The sequence below is a fragment of the Tupaia chinensis genome, unplaced genomic scaffold (assembly GCF_000334495.1).
Source record: "Tupaia chinensis unplaced genomic scaffold, TupChi_1.0 Scaffold138910_1, whole genome shotgun sequence".
In the NCBI taxonomy this organism is placed as follows: Eukaryota; Metazoa; Chordata; class Mammalia; order Scandentia; family Tupaiidae; genus Tupaia; species Tupaia belangeri.
Window position 1 is genome coordinate 115,394 of NW_006198801.1, and position 5,673 is coordinate 121,066.

The following is a 5,673-nucleotide window of genomic DNA, read 5'->3' on the forward strand; positions in this document are numbered from 1 at the left end:
TCCAGAGACGATGTAGTGTTACAGCTCTTCAGGGTCTCCCAGGTCGTCTGGAGACTGCACGGTGTTTCAGCTCTTTGGGCTCTTCAGTTGTCATCTTCCTGGTCGTCTGTCTTTTATGGGCCAGAGATTGTGTTTATATACACATTGGTGGGCTGTGATTGGTTGAATGAAGGATAGCAAAAGGTAGGTTATGATTGGTTGCTTTGTGGACCAATCATGAGGTACCCGGATATGCAAATCTGAGGAATTCTAAGCTCACCGATTTGCTATGTGAAGTGGCCAATCAGAGTGTGGTGTTGAAGGTGAGGTTTTTTTGAAGGGGAGCCAATTGTGGATTTTTGTAATTGTTTGCTCTCTGAGCCTAAGGTGGCAATAGTAAGAGACTCATGAAAAATGGCCTCAGCAGACTCGCTGGTGCACAGCCTCCCACAGTACTGTGCACCTGTAGCCCTTACTTGTGTGAGGAATTAGTGGGCAGAATGCCCAAAAGCTAGCCACTTTGCTTATCTCCAGCTCTGAAAGGCACAGATCTCATCTGTAGCCTTAGGGATCAGGTGCCAACACAGCTGCCACAGGGCTATTTCATATAGAGTTCAGAGCTTAAGGGTGTTTAAAAGCCAGAAAGTCTCATATATTTTCCAGCATACACGACTTTTGAAACCTGGTGCAAAACAAGCACAACAGTGAGCCAATTAGCCCATTTGGAATTTGGCAGTGTAATATTATGACAAGGATGAATAGTAATTCCTTGGCAAAAGCCTCTCAATAATGTCCAGTAAGGTGGATTTCCTGAGGGGAAAAGGTGATTACGTGATGGTTTTGACATTCTACATCCATAGTTAAATATTACAGGAACAGAAAAACAATTGATATAGATAACATGCAGCTGTCATACATACTTTTGGTTATGACAAAGGAACAGGTCTTACTTATTAATTCTTATCTAGTGAAGTGAGACATGGCTACAGATGTTGGGGGATATTGCCACTATACATCAACGAGAAATGGTTAAACTATAAAGATTTAGTAAGGGACAGAGCAGGGTTGGCCTTCACTTGGGGTCAGGATGTTTCCTGAACTCTGCAGATGTTTCCTCAGAGCAGCCCCTGTAAATTCCAACAATCACTCCTCTTGAGGGAAAGGTTTCACCACAGAACTCTTGCTGTGCTTTCAAAAAGACATGTGACACCTACTCAGAACATGTCCCTACATAAAACAAATTGGGTAAAATATTAATAAATGATTATATGGTGCCATTTATAACACATATATGCCATATATACTTATACATATCTGAGAGGACTTCAAACAGTTCGTGGAGTAATGCATTATGATAAAACTATGCAGGAAGTTGAGAATATTTTCCCACCAAAATAAACTCATACTTTTTTCCCCCTAAGTTTTGCTATAGGGTGTGTATGCTTTTCAAAAAGAGATGAGATAGAGAAATTTAAAAAATTATCTCCCATGGAAGATGGCCACACTGCAATCCCTTTCATTCCTTAACCCTCTTGGGATATTGGGGATGCATGTACACGCACCTGGCATAAATTTCAAGCTGCCATGTTTAGGGCTGAACCATGCAGTTGGCCATGTGAGATCCAGCACCTTAACCTCTATGGTTAAGGTGGTCCTAAACTTTAATTCCAATCTTTCATGAACTTTTTGAAGTCCCTTTATTATCAGAGTCTGTATGTATAAGGGTATGAATGTATTTTGTCCACTATTTTTATTTTCCTGTTAAAAATAAATATGATCAATCCACTTCTGAAAAAGGCAGTAGACTGACATGGTCACAAGGGCCCCTTGCAGCAAATAACTATAAGACTGGGTAAAATACAACAAATATTGCTTAAAGGCACTAGAAAATATCCCAAACTTGCCAGTAGCTGGGGAATAGTATATGCTAAAAAAAGTTGCACCAGAAAGGGGTAATAATTTTACTTGTAGCTTTCTTGCCCAATAATACTCCCAATGCTAACAGCTGCAACAGTGGTGAGAGACCATACCCTTATTTTCTGGTTCAACATGCTAGGGATCAGTGATGAGAGCCAGAGTAGCAGCTGCAGATATAAAAGGAATTCCTCACAGCAAGAAAACTACAAAAGGAATGAGATACAAAACCTTGATATAAACTCTGGCCTAATCTCTGGATTACATACGTGAGGGAGAGACCAAAGGGTGCATGGCAAAAAATCATGCAGATATGAGAGAGAAAAATACTCTTGAAAGACAAAGATGCATGGGGTAAGATCTGTGAATTTACTGCCTTTTCGACTGAGTGCATTCTATAACCGTGTAGCTCAGGGGAAATAGGGTGAAGTTGAAGACTTATGGACTTGAACTATCAGAAAATAAAAGCCAGAAAAATAGCTGGATAGTGAGTCCCAAAAAGTATGGAAACCACTGAAAAAGGGAGTATCTGAATATGTTCTCTCTCCAAATCCTCAGATGACATATAAACTATGTAAGAACCTGGGATATCCTCTCTCCCCATAAACCAGGAGGTTAAGCTATGAAGAAAGAACAAAGCAGGAACCGTGAAGACAAAGTTTACCATTAGAGTTCAGATGAGAAACAGGAAAGTGGGGCCATACTGACCAAAAAAAAAAAAAAAAAGAGTATGCAGTTAGTAGACCCAATTGTTGAATTCAGCAGACAAAGATTTAGAAGAATTTATTATAAATATTTTCAACTATTTAAAGGAAATTCAGTTTAAAGAACTGAAGAAAAATACAGTATCAGTGGGAGAAAAGATGTAGACTCTTAATAGAGAAATGGACACTCTGTTTTGGGTTTGGCATTGCTTTAAGGTGAGTGCACTCACCAGAGAGAGAAAGTGAGAAATCATCCTCCAGGGGGATGGCCACACCACAATCCCTTCTCCTCCATTCTCCTCTTGGGATTTTGGACACACGTGCACATGCACACATGCATGATGTGTTTTTCAGGCCACCAGGTCCAGAACTTGAACCACATAGTCAGTCATGTGGGATCTGGTGCCTTAACCATCATGCCACCTGGTTGTCCCCAGACACATTTAAAAAAAAAAGAAATTTGTAATTGAAAAGAACCATTAACTGAAATTTAAAAAAATTACTAAAGGGCCAGCCAGTGATGTGGACCTGGATCCCACATGGCTGACTGCACAGTTTGACTCCTGTCTGGGGGCTTGAAAAACACACTGGGCATATGTATATGCATGCTCAAAATCCTAAAAGGAGGGATAAATAGAGAAGAAGGAAGTATGGCAAGGCCATCCCCCCTGGGGGTGGATGGGTGATTTCTCACTTTCTCTATATATATATATCGCTGGTGAGCCCAGGCTCTCTATGGCAAAAATCTCTCTTAAAAAAAAAAAAAAGATTAATATAGAACAAATTTGCCTGGTGTCCAGTAGACAGTCTCCATGAAGTTTACCCCTTTATGATCTCTGAAAGCAGCAAAAACCACAAACACCACTTCAATGCCCCTTTGCATGTGTGCAAGAAGATCATGTATCCCCTCTCTCCAGCAGCAGAAGTACAATCGCCACTCCATGCCCATCTGCAAGGACAATGAGATCCATGTGATTTGAAGACATTAAAAAAGTCAACAAATTGGCAAGGTAGCCCAGGTATATAGGAAGAATTGTGTTTTGTTTTTTATTTTTTTGAGAGTTTTTTCTTTTTTTTTTTTGCTATAGGGCGCGTGCGCTCGTCAGACAGACAGAGAGAGACAGAGAGATAGAAAGTGAGAAATCATCCCCCAGGGGGATGGCCACACCGCAATCCCTTCTCCTCCATTCTCCTCTCGGGATCTTGGGCATGCACGCACACGCGCCTGGTGTAAGTTTAAGCTACCGGGTCCAGGACTTGAACCGCGGTCGACTATGTGGGAGTACAACAACATAGCCATTACGTTAACTGCTGGCCCCAGAATTAAGTTTTCTACATAGAGAAGCACAACATGAGAAGGCTAGTAGTATGTCCATGTGGGTATTCACCTGAGCAAGATAGTTATCACCAGGCAAAAACTGGACAAAGATGAGGAAAAAATTCCTGAATGATAAGCCAAGCTTTGACAACTGGGAAAGGAGAAAGAGCCAAGCCAAGTTTCGACAACTGGGAAAAGAGAAAGACAAATATAAGGAAGAACTTATTAGGAAAATGCAGGAATGAATAGAACCTGTTGTGTAACCATTGTATAACTGTAGTTTTTAGCCTGGTGTGTGTTTCTTTGGAACTCTGTAAGATGCTTCTGAAACATTTTATCCCCAACCCCTATTTTGTTACTATCTATAAATTGCTTTCACAATTTTGACTAATAATTTTATTAATAAACCCCAGAAATATTTTTTTAAAAAGATTAATATATAGAGTTCAATGCCATGGACCAGCAGGTGGCATAATGGTTAAGGAACTGGACTCTCACATGGCTGACTGCAGTTCCAGTCCTGGACCTAGAGGTTTGAAAATCATGCTTGATGCATGTGTTTGTGGATGTCCAAAATCGCAGGAGGAAAACATAGGATAAGGGATTGCGGCATGGATATCCTCCCTGGGAGGTGATTTCTCACTTTCCCTCTCACTATCTCTGTGTCTCTCTGGTGAGCATACGTGCCCTATGAAAAAAACTTAAAAAAAAAAAAAAGGAAAAGAAAAGGGACAGTTTTCAGACTTCACCCTCCTGTCCCCCAGATCTAGCCAGAGTAATCCTCATGTACCATGGAATCAGTTGCTCAAAGGAGAAAAATGGTACTGCTTAGAGTTTGTAGATCACCTCCTCCTGCATGCCTCTAAAATGTTAAGTTACTTTCAAAGGATATCCCGTCAGGTTTATATTTAACTCCAAAAATTAGGAAAAAACATATAATCCATCAGATGACTAGAAACCACTGCAGAGGCACTAGAAATATGAGAAGTCAAGAAAATATCTCTCCCCCAAGGGAAAAGAATAATTCCTCATCCTCCACAGACAATACAAGGAAACTTGTGGAAATGTCAGATAAAGAATTTAGAATATTCATAGTGACAAAGCTAACAGAGATGTAAGAAAATGGAGACAATGTACAAAAATCAACTCAAGGTGGATCAAATATCTAAACCTAAGACCTCAAACCAGAAAACTGCTCCTGGAAAACACTGGGGAAACTCTGGGAGACATTGGGGTAGGCAAAGACTTCTTTAAAAAGACCTCCAAAGCACAGTCAATAATCCCAAAAAATAGACAAGTGGGATTACATCAGACTACGAAGTTTCTGCATGGCGAAAGACACAGTAATTAGAGTGACTAGACAGCCCTCAGAATGGGAAAATATTTTTGTAAACTGTGTGTCAGATAAGGGACTGATAACTAGAATACACAAGGAACTCAGGCAGCTGTTTGGAAAAAAAGATGATCAACCCTATTAAAAGATGGGAGAATTAGTTGAAAAAACTACTCTCTAAGGATGACATACAAATAGCCAAAAGGCATATGAAAAAATGCTCAACATCCCTCATTTTAAGGGAAATGCACATCAAAACAACAATGAAATATCACCTAACCCCAGTCAGAATGACTAAGATTAAAAAAAAAATGATAAGTGTGGCGGGGGTGTGGTGAAAAGGGAACTGTCTTACATTGCTGGTGGAAATGTAAATTGGTTCAGCCACTGTGGAGAACAATTTGGAGATTCCTCAAAAATCTACA